Raw genomic sequence first — 17,407 nt, 5'->3', positions numbered from 1 at the left:
TATGATTCTAATACATAGGCATGCCTGTCCAGACACATTATTTTTTTGCACTTGATTTCTGTTCAACCTTTTATGTCACACGTTTTACCGTCAGACTCTTGATACCCTCTACAAGATAAGATTTGCATTTAAAACTATAACAATTGTTTCAGGGCTGGGTGACATTTGTATGTGATTGGATAAAGTTTAACTTTGAAGAAGAGTTATTTGACTTTTATTTGAAAAAGAAGACACTCCCACTACAGTGATATTATTTGTCTAATCAAGTATGGTTTACGGATGAATAACCAGAAAAGTGGGATAAGTAGAGATATTCTGCAATTATGAAGGTAGAATTCTTTCTGTAGTTTTTATATATATATATATATATAATTTATTTATATAAATATATATGTATTTATATACATATATATAATGACTGTTACATCAAATCATTGTTCATAGCTGCACAGTTGTTTCCTTTGGGTTTGCCCTTCACAAGGTCCTTTACCTGTTGAGTGATTCATGTATTTATTCACCAAGATTTGAAAAACCCAGTATATGTTGGGCACTGGGAATCTAAAGATGAACAGAGCTGTAGTCCTTCCCCTCTGGAGACAGACATTTAAGGGGAGTAGTAGCAATGTGCCAAGTACTGTCATATGGATATGAACTCAGGGAGGTCTGGGGAAGTCAGGGAGGGCTTCTTGGAAGAAGAAGGCCTAATGCTGAAATTCTAACAAAAAGCAGCAATTCACCAGGTACAAAGTGGAGGTGAAGTTTGAAGAAGGGCATTTCAGATGGCATTACCTGTGAAAAGGCAGAAAGAATGCAGTTTGTTGAGGAAGATATAAACAGCTAAGCCCCTCACAGAAACCTCTGAAGTGGGTACAAGCATCATCCACGCTTCCCCAATGAAGATGCAGTCTTAAAGGGATGACAGCACTTGCCCGCGGTCACATGTTAGTAAATGGCCATGAAGGCTGTGAAGACCCCTGGCGTGTCTGCCTCCTGGGGTGCAGCTGTCACGAGCATGTGGCTCAAGGTTTCATCAGGAAACAGACTGTATCTTCAAACTGGGGAATTGGAGGTGCGTTTAGTAAAAGGACTATTTTTAAAGATGTGGGCAGAGTTTAGGGAAACCACAAAGAACAGTGCAGGACCTCCAGGCAAGGAGTCAGGAGGCCTGGAGTGGAGAGGGCAGTGGGGGCTGTAGGGGCGGGGCATCTTAGCAGGGGCCGGAGACAGGAGCTGTGATCTTCAGAGGTGGCCTGAAGATGACCCTGCAGGGAGCCAGGGGGATAATATTCTGCCCTGCGGCACTCAGACCCCGCCATTGGCAAAGACTCCAGATGCTAAGGGCAAGAGGTCAGCCTCAGGACACAGAGCAGGATGGAAGAGGGCGGAAAGTGGAGCAGGAGGAACAATGGAAGCTTCCAGCACAGTCAGGCCAAGGCAGCTGGACTGAGAGCAGCTGAGCAGCAAGGCCCGGCAGGGCTCGCGGTCCGGCCAGCCTGGTGCTATCACCAGGGGTGACCAGCATGTCCACCAAACAGTCCTGCTCTCATCCAGCAGAAGAGGACCACGTTAGGGGAGGGACAGGGACGGGGCGCTGACGAGAAACGTGCTATGTGGGCCCTTTGCTCAGGAGGGCAGGCTGGACGTGCTGCAAAATGAGTATGGAGATAATGGCTGGGATTCCATATTCATCATGGACCCTCACAATAGTGGCCGTGGCAATCTTTGGGTCAGAGACATTTTTGGTGCCCTTTGTGTAATTTTATGATGCCTGCTCCCTGCTGCCCTGGAGCACCTGGAAACAGGTAATATTTTCAAATTCTGCATTGGGTAGATCTGAACTCCATTCATTCATTCATTTGTGAAAATTAATAGGAGAAGAATTTTCATGTCTTACAATGAACAGGACGCTAAATTAAATGGAAGTGGGAAATAGTCACTGCAGACGTCTTTTGGAGGGGGTGGGGTTTGTGGTGAACAATTTTCATTTGCTGACCGCTAGCCATGTCCTTGCTGACCTGCACAGGTCACCAGGGGCACCTGTGTCCCCAGATTGGTCCTGAGATGGTACACTGCGTTTCCAGTTGCCTTGAGTTTTGCTCAATCCCTATGTTAGTTCTTCCCCTAGGAATGTGTTTCTTCCTTTTCATGATTTTGGTTTCTCCTCTTACTCCAATGTTGTCATCATTTCAGATTATGCCTTATATAGTAAGGACACTCCAAACCTGTGTGGATGAGAGTGGGGGATAAATAAATACAAATAGAAGAGAACAGGGAATTTAATCCAAACTGTAAATAACACACTGATTTTTTTTTTCCAATTCAGGCTTGGTTGCTCTAATACATTACCAGTCAAATACTGTCATAAAATGAAATCAACAGAAATTACTTATCAAGAATCATTGCAGCAGGTCATGATCCCCACGACTTTCTCTGGCTCCCTCATCAAACTGGTTTAGTGTTGGATCTCACCGAGCAGGGGTTATGTTTGGACTCTGGTCTTTAGCACCATCATAACTGTACTGTTTCTTTTCTGCATTCTGATTTCATTCCTGAATTCCTTCATAAGATACATTTTGTTTATTTTCTGAGTGCCTCACTGGAGTAGGGGAAAGAGGAGAAGAATTTCTTCTTTGTTTTGTTTTGGTTTTTTACATCCATGTCGCCATCACCTAGAACAATGCCCGGCACGGAGTAGGAGCCCAATTCATGGTGATTGTAGAAGGAGCCCAGTGAAGAGGCACTAAATGAATGAACGATGGTGTGGATTTTTAAGTTAAGAAGAAAGAAGCAAATGCCATTAGAGATATTTTGAAAAGGGAAAAAAATTTCTGAAATTTCTGAAGAGTGAGAATTTTCTCAGCAGCAAAAGTTTTGGCAGGTTCATAGCAAAAGGCCTTCACACCATCCTCACACCTCCTTGCTGGGTATTGAGTTTCGAGCTAGCCACCCAGCTGTGCACATGGTCATGATGACAGATGACAGAGCCAAAGGGTATCATGTGGAATACAACCTGTGTGTTTTCTGATACGTTAGTTGATTTCTCACCATGGTAGTACTTGAATCCCACATACTAGAAACTGTTTCGATGGCAATTGAGACATTCGATTAATGTACAAGCTGTCCCATTATCCTTTTGGAATTTAGTCTAGCTAAATAACCTGTATTTAATAGTTTCCAAAATTTCTCCAAAGTATTTCATAAGCAATTTTTACTTTGGCATATGATAATTCAAGGCAATTCATATCCTTTTAAAAAAATTGTTAGAGGGGACTGATGCTAATCTTGAGAAGAAAAACACGAACCTTTGTTTTAAATCGGCGTCTCTTTTGTACAGTCACATCAGTTACTATTCGAGGGGAAAATGTCCTTCGGATTCCATTCATTTCGCTATTTTAATATAGGTGGGATTTGAGAGTGACTGTTGACTCAGTTAAGCGGTGTTCTTGGTCTCCTGTTCATCACCATACCAGGCAGACTGGTAGTGGTTAGTCAGTGTTTATTGAACAGAACCAAATTTAGTTTTTTAAAAATTTTTAAATTGTTAATATTTTTTGTGGAGGGTGGTCATTAGGTATACTTATTTGTTTGTTATTTTTATATATTTTTTTAAGTGGAGGCACTGGGGATTGAACCCAGAACCACATGCATGCTAGGCATGCGCTCTACCATTTGAGCTACACCCTCCCCCTAGAACCAAACTTGTTGCGCAGTCCTCTGTGTGCTCAGCCATGCGAGACATTGTGCAGAGGAGAGCAGGCTGGTAAGGCGGCGTCCCTGCGCTGCAGGTTTACAGTCTCTCTAAGGAGATGATGATACTACCAGTGAAATGACTGCGAAATGGTTGCGTAGAATGAACACGTGACAACCACTTACGGCACTGAGTTGCTTAGTTCTCTGCTCCAGACCATCTCGCTATGCTCACTGCCTTGGTGCTCTCACGCAGGGCTTCTTCTTTTAAGTAAAATTAGTTTATTTTATTATAACAAGTAAAATTACATTGTACAGTGTTATGGTTTAAAAAAAGTAGTCAACTGTCACATAGGACTTCTAATGGTTTTATTTTATTTTATTTCATTTATTTTTAAATTTTTTGTTTTGCTTATTTCTGCTTTTTAAACTGGCAGTTTTTATTATTTGTTGGAGGGTAATTAGGCTTATTTATTTATTTTTAATGGCGGTGCTGGGGATTGAACCCAGGATCTTGTGCATGCTAAGCAACTACTCTTCCCACTGAACCATACCTTTTTCTCCCTTTTAATGGTTTTAAATACCGTTGTTGTGCTCAAATGTGGGTCCTTCCACCCCAAGTCCTCTTGCTTGCATCTCAAACTCACAGCCCTGACCCAACCTGCTCCTTAACCAGGCTCCATCCTCCTGGAAATGACATCACTATGCACCTGCTATTCAAGCCGGAAACCTGGAGTGCATCCATTTCTCCCCTTCCTTCATCCTCCGTATCCAGTTCACTCCAGGCCTTGTTGGTTCCACCTCTTCTACCTCCTGAACAATTCCATGGATGTATGTGTATGTACAATTAAGATTCTATCTTCAAAATACAAATGTGTATTGTCAATAAGTACAATTACATTTTACGTTTTATTTGCTGTGAGATTTTGTATCTATTTTAAAACCAATTGCAGGAAACTACTGCGACGTCTGATATTTAAAATCTCCCCCCAAAACGTTTGACTTTAACTCATTTTACTTGATATTTTTATGCAGGATAAAGGAGGGAGGTGATCCATTTAAGTTACTTTATTGATATATAGATATATATATATTTCTTCTTACTTAAGTTCTACATGCACATTTCAGATAATTTGGAAACTACAGAAAGATAAAAATGGAAAAAAAAATATCACAGTTATCCCATTGTCCAGAGCTCACCATTGTTCACACTTGGATTTTCTTACTGTTCTTTCTATGAATATTTCTTTACCAAGATTAGAAACGTACTGCATATGAAATATTACACCCTGGCTTTAAAATGTTAACGTTCACATGAACAGTTTTACATCAGTAGATACTTTCTGAAAAAAGCTTTTCAAATGATAATGCCATGCTTTACTTCATTTTGCTCCTATTGTGTTGTGTGCTACAATATATTCTTATCCAATTCAAAATTTAGGCTGTTTTCTTCCCACATTCACCAGTTTTCAATGTGATGAATATCTCTGTCCACAAAAGTCCATCTGAGTTTCTAATATTTGCTTAGAATAGCTTGTTAGAAGGAGGATAACTGAGTCAAAGGTATTCACATTTTTAAAGCTCTCGATAATATGTGACCCGATTGTTTTTCAAAAAACCCCAAAAAACTGCATTCCTGTGGCTATTACTTTATTACAGAACCGTGGTGGCATTACGCTTAATTCTAGACCAAGACTGATACGACCCAAGCCCATGTTGGATCACCTCAAAGAGATGCGAATTACTAAGGTACCAGAAGGCTGCACTCTGGGGCAGTCTTGCGTAAGAAATGGTCTCAATGCATGGATACCCAAAGCCAGTATTATCCCGAGGCTCCTGCACATTTAGTTCCCCATTATTCGAAGGAGAAATGTTAGTATTCGGGTCTGGTTTTCTGAGCTTTAAGTTGGAGAGAAAAGTAGAGGAAGTGGGTTAGTTTAAATTCCCAGAGCATTCCTTTGCATCAGTGAAAAGTTACAGTATTTGAATAGATACCTGTATTTCAGCCGTCCCCGGGTGCCTGAAGAATTTAGGGCATGATTAAAAGAGTTGAAAGGAAGCAGTGTCAAAAGACCTAGAAAATCTAGTGTGTGGAGAATGAAAACAGGATTTCAAGCCTTTGAATTCCACCAGCCCATTCACAGCTGCGTATCCTGTCAGATTTGGGCCACTGGGTAAACATCTTTGGAAGAGAGCATTTGACTTTTAAGAGTAAACTTTTTTTTTGAACCTGAAGGAAAATGAGCAGTTGCAATGACACTAGGTTGACAAGTTTTCTGGAAATTAGTTATTTTTCTTCTTAATGAGGTAGGATATGACTGCTCTGTGCGTTAAATGAGTATTTTTGGCTCTTCCATCTGTGTCTCCAGGACTTAGCTTCAAAATTGTGTTGAATGAACATAGAGAGGATTTTTTTTCCAGTTTTGATTGTGGAGATTACTAACAAGTAAAAAAAAAAATGTGTGTGTGTGTGTACACAGAGAGAGAGAGCACTGATGTAGAATTAAATATTTTGTAGATCAGGAAATTCAACATATCCAGGCAGGTTGGCAGTTTCTGCTTTGACCTCTTCAGAGCCTAATGAGGGGTCTCAGTAAGTCCAGAACAGCTGAGCTTGGCATGAACATTCCTGTCTTCAAAGCAGCAGTTCTGATGAAGCTAAATTCCTTGAACTCTGTATTTCCTGTTGATCCAGAGCTTAGGCTGCTAACAGAGATGCGAATTACTGTGCTAGTGTGTCATGCTTTCCTTTGAAGGAGTGCTAGGGTGTTAATTAATTACTCGGCAAATGGACAATTATTTCTAAGAGGTTTTTTTTAAAAGCATGTTTGTTGATACTGTGATTAGGCTATTTATAGTAATCTTTTCAAGCAGTTTCTAAGTCTCTCTCTGTAAAAGCAAAGAGATAAAAATTAAAAGAGATGGTACGGGGAGAGGTGCAGTGATGTTACTAGCTCTTTTGGTAAGGATGTGGTGCTAATGAGGGAGTGATCCCCTGAAGATCAGAAAAATAATTCCATTGATGCCAAAAGAGAATTCTCACGGTCCCCAGCTGTCTCCACTTGGGGCTCTTCGTCATGAGAAGAACTGGGAACAGGAGAGGACGGTGCAGGACAAACTTTTCATCACCTATGGCTCCCCTCCTGGTGACCAGTTGTCTTCACCAACATTGCAGAACCTGATGACTTTCTTTTTAAATAACAGAGAGTTGAAAATACACCTCATGGTGTGTCCTTGGTTTTTTCTTGCAAATGCCAGGCAGCAACTGCCAGAGCTAATACTTCGGGGAGAGCATGCATCATAGCTGTGCTCACAGGAGGGAGGGAGTCTGCAGGAAGCCCTGGTGGTGCCTGTTTCAAATACATCTCCCATCCAACAGCAGGGGCTGACTCCGGGCGTGGCTCTCACCACATCACAAGCACTCAGTAAATATTCACTGATAAGATCAAGAAAGATCGAAGCCCACCCTTTTGAAACCACATTAGACCATCTTTCCACACTTTCTGTCCCACTCGTTGGATATCCTTTAGCTGGCCTAACCAAACTATAAGTGGAGTAAAGGATGCTAACATTTCTGATCATGTCTTTAACACTTAAAAAAAAAAAAAAAACTTTCCAATTTATCAGGGGATAAATTAGCTTTCTTCCGTCCCCTCTTTTTGCTGCTCAGAACTCCATTGCCCCAGACCATCACACAGCCAAAACCAAGGACTGTTAAAGACATTTTTATAATTAAAAACAATATCATAAAATTATATCCTTATAAAATTAGTAATCTTCCCCTTTCAGAGGATCCTAATACCCAAATGTAAAATGTTTCATTTCTTTTAAGGAATATAAAAGAAATACAGCTCCCATGGTAGTAGATGGAACTAGATGGACATTATAAACCAGGTCAAGGGCTGTCTAAAGGCTGGCCATTCTTTCTCCTATGGGAATCTCAAGGTCTCTTTGCTTTGGGTGGCCAGTAATTATAGTAGAAACTAGTTAATTTGTATCATCTATTACTTTTTACTTAATTATTTTAAAGTTCTGATAATATCATGACATTTCTCTTTTAAATACGGACTATGCTTCTCTAGAAGGTAAGGCCATTTCCCTACCTAACCACAATACCTAACAAAATTAATAGTATTTCCTCAGTTGTATCTAATACTCATCTTTTTCCCCCCAAATTTGCCCAAGTGTCCCTAAATGCCATTTAGAGTTGTTTATTTGGATCAGTCAAGGTCCACACATTGCACTTGGCTATGTGTTTTAAGTCTCTTTTAATCTAGAACAGTCCCTTCCTGCTCCCCTCACTTTGTTGACTTAATGAAGAAATGGCCAGCTATTTCCTAAAAGTGAGTCTCATTTTATTAATTGCTAAACCAGAAGGCAACCACAATGGGCAAATTAATCTTGCAACTTAATACAACCAGGTTCTTCCTTCCATGACTGAGATTTTTCAACTGGAGTTTCCTGATAGTCAACTTCAAGAGCACAGGAGAAGCAAAACAAAACGAAAACAAACCCTGACTCTGACTGGAATTTGACAAGTAGTTCCACAGCAGAATCCCTGTGATTCGGTTCCGTGAATCTGAGACCACGGCTGTTTGTCACGGATTTGGTGCCCAGTTACCGTGAACGCCCACTGAGGTTTCCTTCTACCCTTCAGGATTCTCAGGTTAGTTTTCAGACAGCCAATGTCCTTTACCTGCGGGCTGCCTTTCGGAAGGTGTGCAATCCCCTAGCAGCTCTATAAACTATCTCCCTGGTAAGGGGAACTGTATTAACTGGAAAGATGTTTACTGATTTGTTTTCCCCTCTCACCTGGTTACATCTTACATTCTTTTCTACCGTTTGTCACATGGAAGAGAAAGCCCCATGACAGAATGGCATTCAGTACTAGTATCCCCTCCAGTAAAACTGGTAACCTTCAATCTTCCAGCGCACGTGTATCAGGGATGTGGCGAAAGGGCCCTTTATTCACGACGAAAGGACATTGTCACTTAAAACACATGGCTCCTCCAAGAACTATTTAGAAAATGGTACCTGGTCTTTTACTAGTATCGGTTTAAGGTGGTCCTTTCTTGCATCTGTGGACCCAAGTCCATCCATCGGACTGTGTTCTAGTTCCCGCTGAGCCATGTTACACTAGGTGACCAAGGCAACCCACCTGCCTTCCTTAGCATCAGATTCGCAATCTAAAAACTCAGATCAGATGAGGCTTCTAAGCTCCCATCCAGCTGTTGAGTTTGATGACTTCATCATGTTAACAATAACTTTAATTTTCCCATTTTGCCTCTTCCCTCCTCCCATAAATAACCTCTTCCGACAGGCACTTGCCTTTGGGTGTGTTGGGAGCCTCTCTAATGGTTTGGGAGCCATGAGTTAAGAGGTCCCAGTTCTTACTCTTTAAGTATGACTTTGCTAAACAGGTCATTTCTTGCCTAGTTTTATGTGCTGTAGGTTTCCCACATAAGGAAATGACACACCTTTTTAATTAAGACCAGTAAATCCAAATATGATTTACATTAAAAGGTGTGTTATCATGGGTGGCCTAGAATGGGTTGGATTAAAAAAATACATGGACCAAGCAAATATGCAGGTACTGAACAGCACCCACTGAAAAGGCAGTGAACGTAGTGTCTGCACTAAAAACAAAAAAATGCATTACTGCCAGGCACATGCAGGCTTATCTTCTGATCCCCACAGTGACCAAGGATAGAGCCAGCCCATTTTGGGAATCAGCAAAGAAACTTAATTTTGAATGTAATAGAGCAAAGATTCCAACCCAAGTCTTCCCCATCCTCAGACCAATTCTCTTCCCCGAGTTGCAGCTCAACGTTTAAAGTTGTAGATTCGAGCAATATTGTGGTTTGTACATGGATTGTGTGTAATTTCAGAGCTGGCCTCATTTTCTCTCATGTGTTATGCTACAGAATAGATACCACAGACAAATTTAGAAAGCTTCTCAGAGTGATTCATATTGGGGGAAAAAAAATCCAGCCACAAAATACTTGTATCAGGCAGCCATAGAAAGCGTGACTTCATTTTGTGTCTTATAAAAGTTCTTTCATGAAGTTGAATAGTCCAAAATTCCTGCTTTGTGGTTTAGAAACCGATTGGTTCGTAATGTGATGGTTATTCCCCCCCATTCTATTTTTGCTGCCTGGGTGGCACAGCCATGCCCTTTTGCAGCAGCTGGGATATAAATATAAAGCGGGAATGAAGGCTCATTGGGGAGGGAAGAGCAGCTGACAGGGCACAGCCAAGCCCCAGGCTCCGCGAGCCCGCCCCACCAGCCTGGGCACGTTGGTTTCGGTCGGACTGACTTGTCAGCTTTATGCTGAGCGAGCCTTTAATGGTTTAAAGGTTGGCATGGGGAGCGATGTTTCTTGCCATGAGACTATCCAACTCTAGTTATAATCTACATGGTAATTAAGGCCAGACTTTTTGAAGGAGCACCGTCTTTGGCAGAATTTGAGGCATGGTGTTGCATTATGTGGCCATTTTTGCTTATTTTTAAGGGGGCACATTCTGTGTTAGTAAAATGTTTGAAAACTGTTTATGGTTCAAAGTCGGCTGGCATCATCCTTCCTAACTTATAGACATGTCACTTCATGAACGTTAAGTCCTCATGTTGGAAAGGCACCTGTCTAAAATGCAGGTGAGTTTATGACAGCATTTATGATCCTTTTTGCCCAGATGGGCAGGGATTTTTTTGTTGTTATTATTGTTGTTTTGCTTTGTTTTGTTTCTTTTGGGTCATTTCTTAAACTTCTAATGAGGAAAGTTTGCTATTATTTATTAATTATAGTGCACCTATAATTCAAATTATTGACAAATAGCTAACGTTTTTCCATCAGGGGAAGAGAAATCATGTGTGCATATCAAGTAGAAAATTTGCCATATATCTTCAGCTAACAGGTCACAGCTTTCTGGACCGAATGTTTTTGAGGTCCCCACAGATAACAGGCATTGTGACAGTAACACAATGGAAGGTTGTATAGATATGACTAAAATGTCTGTGCTCTTATGTCTTTCCATCTGCTTCTCAGTTTTCTCATCTGTAAAATGGGCATAACCATAGTATTTACCTCATAAGGTTGTTGTAAGGATTAAACTAGTTCATACATTCAGTGTTTAGAACAGTGCCTGGCTCATAGTAAGTGCTCAGTAAGTATGAGTTATTATCATTTGTCCAATGATTATCTGGATTTTCTCCTTTCCTGGATTGCTAGGAGCACTGTGAATCATATGACATTTTTCTGGAACTCATATATCAAAACCTCCCAGCCACACCCCAGCTAAACCTGCTCTTCCTGTAGAATTTCTTGTCTTAGCACATGACACCACCAGCTCTAGGAGCCCTTCCTTCATTCTGCTGTGCTCCTGCCTGCCACAGGGTCTTTGCACGTACTGGTCCTTGTCTTAGTATATATTTCCCACTTCTCCCAGGTAACTCCTCCTTTTCAAAAATCACAGCTTTCTACCGCTGAGATGGCTTGTTTGACCTCCCTGAATAGAGTGAATATTCTGCACCACTTGTCTGTAATATTTAATGCTGGTACCATTTACATATCACCGGGTGATGATTTGATTAATGTCTGTCTCTCTGACCAGAATACAAGGTCCATGAGAACCAGGGCAGTATTCATTGTTATTAATGATGGTATCCCCAGCATCTAGCCCAGAGTCTGAATTACATGGTAAGTGCTTAGCAAACATTTGTTGAAAGAATATGTTAGAAGTGTGTAGTTCACGTATTATTTGAATTCATGCATGTATTGTTTATTTTTTAATTCCAAAGGTATTACATGGTATTTGTAATAAACATGAGTGATAGAAGAATATATGAAGTAAGAAGTGAAAAAAGCAAAGAAAGTCTCCTTTACCTTTTAATCCCAACTCACCGAAGTGTCCTCTACTGACACTCTCATACAAACTGCTAGACTTTTTTCCTGTGTTTACCAATCATACACACACACACACACGCACACGTATAGTTCTTATATGAAAACAGAATCCTATGCTAACATGTGTTTTGTTTGGTTTAACCCTATACTGCAGCTATCTTTCTAGGTCAGTACATAATAGAACTCCCTCATTAAAATGATTATGAAATACTTCAGAAAGGTCTGAAAATAATACAATGAGAACACACGTACCTACCACCCAGCTTAACAAATAAAGATTACCAGAACATTGAACATATCTCCCCAGTAGCTGAATCAAACATGATCTTGAATTTGTTGTTTCTCATTCCCATGCATTTCTTATTCATTGCCTACCTAGGTTTTTATCTATAACCACTGGAGATTCTTTGCATATTTCCAGATTTTATACAAATGGTATAATTCTATACACATTGTCTGCAACTTGCTTTTGTCACTCACATTTATGTCTGTGAGATTCATTCAGACTGAAGTGGGTGGTTCACATTCATTCATTTCCCTCGATGTAGTGTATTCTACTGCAAGAATGTGATATAAATGTTCTTCTATTGGTATGCAAACAAAAATAGAGTTACCATATGATCCAGCAATCCCACTCCTGGGCATATATATCTGGAGGAAACGCTAACTCGAAAAGACACACGCACTCACAATGTTCATAGCAGCACTATTCACAACAGCCAAGACATGGAAGCAACCTAAATGTTCACTGACAGATGACTGGATAAAGATGTGGTATATATATATATATATATACATATATATATGTATATGTATATATATATATATATGTATATATTTACATACATATACAATGGAATATTACTCAGCCATAAAAAGAATGAAATAATGCCATTTGCAGCAACATGGATGGATCTAAAGATGATCATACTAAGTGAAGTAAGTCAGACAGAGAAAGACAAATATCCTATGATATCACTTATATGTGGAATCTAAAAAAAATTATACAAATAAACTTATTTACAAACTAGAAATAGACTTACAGATATAGAAAACAAACCATGGGTACCAAAGGGGAAAGGGGGTAAGGATAGGAATAAGTTAGGAGTTTGGGATTAACATATACACACTCCTATATATAAAATAGATAAACAGCAAGGACCTACTGTATAGCACAGGGTATGTACAATATTTGGTATCTTCTAATAACCTATAATGGAAAAGAATCTGAAAAAGAATACATATATGTATGGGAATGTATAACTGAGCCACTTTGCTGTACCCCTGAAACTAACACAATATTATAAATCAACTATACTTCAGTAAAAAGAAAAAAGAAGAAAAAAAACTGAAGTGGGTGGTTCAGATTCATTCATTCCCCTTGATGTAGTGTATTCTACTGCAAGAATGTGATATAAATCATTATTCTTCAATTAGTGTGCATTTAGGTGGTTCCCTCTCCCCTACTTTTTTCCTATTTCAATCAATGCAGTTATAAAACATTCTTGAATTTGCCTTCCTTTGTGCATATGTGAGAGAATTTCTCCAGAGATTATACCTGGGGTGGGGGGAATGCTGAAGTGCAGGATATATTATGTCTGAAACCTTACTAGGTAGTGCCAATCTACTTCTCCAAAGTTCTTTCATTGCTTTTTTGACCACTGCATAGTATTCCATGAAAATAATGCACATGAATGTATTTATCTATTCCTTTTGCTGGATATCCACTTGCAATATCCAATAACACTCATTTGTTGGATATTATTTGGGAGTTAAAACAGTATTACATATACAGTCTTTCATGTGGGGAGGACCATGCTTACAGAGCCCTTGAGCACTTGGAAGGCCCTCTGGGGTCTTTAGTTCATTTGATTTACTCTATGGAGGGGGTCAGTTCAATTATTACCATTGTGGCTTTTCATCTTCAGTGGATGATGAAGCCAAATCTGAGGAATCAGGAGTCTCAGGGGCCTGCTGATTGAGCAGCAGAGCCGGGTGGGGCGGCTCACGTCCCTGCTCACAGCTTGTCCCATTCTCCTTCTCCGCCTTCTTATGCAGTGCAAAGAAAAAACGTTGCCTGCCATTCTGGTTCTGCAAGGATCAAGCCATCAGCCACCGCAGTCCCCACCAACAGTGCTCCCTGAGGGGAATGCAGGATGGGGAGAAACGGCAGCATTCTGTGCTCTGGAATTACTAGTCTCGAAATAGTTAAAATACATATTGAAGGAAAAATTTCAGTGACCTCAGATTCTTGTGTGTTTCCATACATAGAAAAGCACTAAAATCACCAACTTGAGATGTCTGTTCTTTGTGACTAACAATTATCTTTTTATGCTTGACTACATGTTTTTCCCAGCAAAAATTTTCATATATATCCTGGCTCCTCCCTTACCTCTTGGGAACATTTCCTCAGAGCTATCTGAGAGGCTGAGTCCCCAGGCTCTATCCTCAGTAAGGTCCTGAATAAAACTTCACCCATGACTTTTACATCGTGTGATTTTAGCTCAGTTGAAAATAGCTCCTGAGGGGTTCAGCCGAGAATGATAACAGGTCAGAGCACAGGGAACGATGTCACAGCAGACGACCGCCACAAAGATGGAGGAGGAAACACGCCTCCTGTGCGGCACCTGTGAAAACGCAGGGTATCAGCTCACAGACTCTGCTCCCGGGCTGCACTGTCCTGGGAAAGGGGAAACAGATGGCTAGTTAATAGGAAGCTGATAGCATTGTTTGGGGTCGAGCAGGGGGTGTCCTCTGGGGAACCAGAAGAGAAGCTTTCAGCTAAGAGCCATAGCAGCCTGGAGAAAGCGTTTGCTGTGGCCACTTCCTCCCTCCCACCTCTGCCCTAGGAGGAGCCCAGAGAGGGCAGGAGTCATAGGTTTTCATTGTTTGCCTGCTGCTGTTTCTTCCAGAACCCCCTTGAGAAGCCAGAAGTTATGACCTAAGGACGGGGAAAGACATTAACCAGACATGTCTAGGACATGGGACACAAACGATGCCCACCCCTCATATCTTCCTTTTTCCTTTCTATGTGCTGGCGTGTGTCCTGAACTTGAATGGCTCTGACCTGAATGGAGGCAGGTGCTGCACACGGCTTCTCTGGCGGTGGGGAAGCATGATTTAAAAACCAGAAATCCAGGCTCTGCCACTCACCAGCCACGTGATTCTGGGAAAGTCCCTTCACTTCCCTGGGATTATCCTTTAGGAGATGCCAAGATTCCTTCTTCGCTGCAGATCCGTCTTGAGCCTGCCCTGCAGGGGGAGGGCTGCAGGCTGCCGTCGGGGGGTTAAAAGTAAGCCTGACCTCATCCCTTCCCAGCACCTTTTCTCCAGCTATTGCCTCAAATTCTGTAATGTCTAGCACCTGGTTAGCACCTAAAGTATCAGACAAAGAATCAGAGTTAAGATTGGGGAACCAGGAAAATAGGCTTGAATGACTCTGAGGGCTGCTTGGGGCTTCTTTTGAGTTTGCTCAGTTGAGAAGGTAGTGAGTCACAAATGTTATTCTGATATGCAGAGTGACGTCTGCCCAGCCAGTGCCAAGTCCTGAAATCTTCGTGACCTAAGACACAAACACCCACGCTGGGTTCGGGCGACACACCCACCCTTCACTTCTCTCCAGATGCCACTTATGCCATGTCCCTTAACCTGAGTCCTCCAGGGTCCTGTCCCTTCCTCACCTTTCCTATCTTTGTTGTGAATGCTCTACCTGGATCAACACATGAGCAACCCTGGTCACATAACGACCAACTGTTCCCCAACCCAGATTCTTCTCTCTAAGTTCCACGTTAAACAGCCACCGAACACATCGACTTGGGTGTCCCACAGGCATTCACACTCACCAAGTCTAAACTGCAAGCCTCCGCCTCACTCCCGGCTGCCTCCGTTCTCCCGTGTCCCCTACTGGGTGACTGGTCGCCTCACCTCGGCACCTGTAAGTGACACGCTGGGAGACCCCTGGTCCTGTCACTGCAGGCTTCTGCCCTCCTCCAGCAGGCTACCACGCCTGTCCGTGTGCTTTGACTTTCCGTATCTCACTCCTGTCCACATTTTCCTGTAAGCATAACTTCCTTTTTCAAGCCAGCTCTTCTGTGGTTCCCTTTAGAAGAAAACCCAAAGCCTCTAGGGTAACCTTTGCAGCCTCACACGCCCTTCTTTGTCCTCACCCCACAGCCATGCTGACTTCTGCCTGTGGGTCACAGCTCCTGCCCTCTTCCCGGGGTGGAGCTCATCCCCGTCAGCTTCCTCTGCCTGGAGTCCCTCCCCCTCCCCCACACCCAGTCTCCTCCCTGCCTGGCTCCTTCCTCCTCACTCTTCAGAACTTCAAGTAGCACCTCCTCCTCCTCCAGGCTTCCCTGGCCCTCCGGTCTAGGTTGGTGGTGCCTCCTAGGGGTTTCCATGGCATCCTGCAGTGACCTTTGTCACTGAAGATGTAACTGAAGGTGCTGCTCCCAGGTGGGACGTGGCGGTGATCCAGTCTCTGCCCCTGGCCCAGGGGCTGGCTCTCAACATGTGGGATAAAGAAGCTCATTTCATACAGTAAAGAGAGAAAGAAACTCTTCCTCAAAGTTTTCTTGGGGCGGAGGGTGGGGTCTCAGAATTTGAATGTATCCCAGGGTGTTTATGAGGCTTGCCGCAGGGACGAATCCCAAAGGACACGGACAGGTTCCAACAGAGCCTCCTAACTAGCTGATTTCTTAGATTTCCTGATACTGCCTGTCACCAGCTTCCCCACTTTGCTGTAAGGGGTTGACCGGCTGGCGGCTGTCCAGGAGCTGGTGACTGACAGACACCTGGGCACCTCTGTCAATTTTAAGAAAAAGAAGCTAGAGAATAGAGTGTCAGCTGTCCGGGTACTGAGCGTCAAAGCTGATGGCTTCCCCTGATATTTTCATCCGTGCTTTCAACAGAAGCAGTGTGCAAAAATGAACAGAGTGTGGAGCCCAACTGAGAATTGGGCCATTGTGGTGGGTGGAAGGGGGTGTGAGGAGTGGGGCCAGTTACTCGGTGCGGAGGGTCAATCTTTCAGGTTGTCCCTGGAGAAATAATTGCGGAGACAGCACATCAGAAAGGAGACTGGTGGTACCCCTGTCTCCTCCCCCCGTCTCCCTGTTTCTTTGCACTTAAGTGGCCATCAAATTAACCAGATCTTTTCAGTCTTGACAGAAATGACAACCTCACGAAGGAAAAAGAATGTTTTCGCACTGGAAGGAAGATTAAAACATCAAGGAGCGAAGTGTTTTCTATGTAAGGGTTTAAATGCTTGCCTTGCACAAATGTTGTGAATTAATATCTTTGTCTCAGGGGTATAATTTTTCTCCTCGAATCTTTAGAGTTATTTCCAGAATAGCAAAGAGTGTTTCAAAAACCATGTCTGAAGTCCAAGATGCTCAAGTCAGCTCTGTGAGGGAAGGACAGGAGGAGGGAGAGGGAAGTCTTAGCGAGGGATGAGAAAGTTACTGCCTGCAAATGCCAGTGTGTAACATACATTAACAGCTTCAGAACGATAATGCCTTAAAAAAAAAAAATAATGACTTTTGGAAAGTTGAAATAAAATGAATGTAATTACTGAATCACTGATGGTAATTAAAAAACAATTTATCTGTTATAAACTATATGTATAGATTTTTTTCCAATGCAAAATGTAGAGGACTTCTGAAACTCAAATGGTGAGAAGCATAGGTTAGATTTAGAAAGGAAGTCTGAATAGAAATGGTTCCCTTCCACAGATACCAATATTTGATGTTAAATTTGGTTCTTATACTATCAAAGCCATCAACCTATATGCCAAGGGGGCGGAGGGTAGGAAGGGATAGATG

The sequence above is a fragment of the Camelus dromedarius genome, chromosome 4 (assembly GCF_036321535.1).
Source record: "Camelus dromedarius isolate mCamDro1 chromosome 4, mCamDro1.pat, whole genome shotgun sequence".
Lineage (NCBI taxonomy): Eukaryota > Metazoa > Chordata > Mammalia > Artiodactyla > Camelidae > Camelus > Camelus dromedarius.
Note: the sequence above shows the minus strand (reverse complement) of the source record.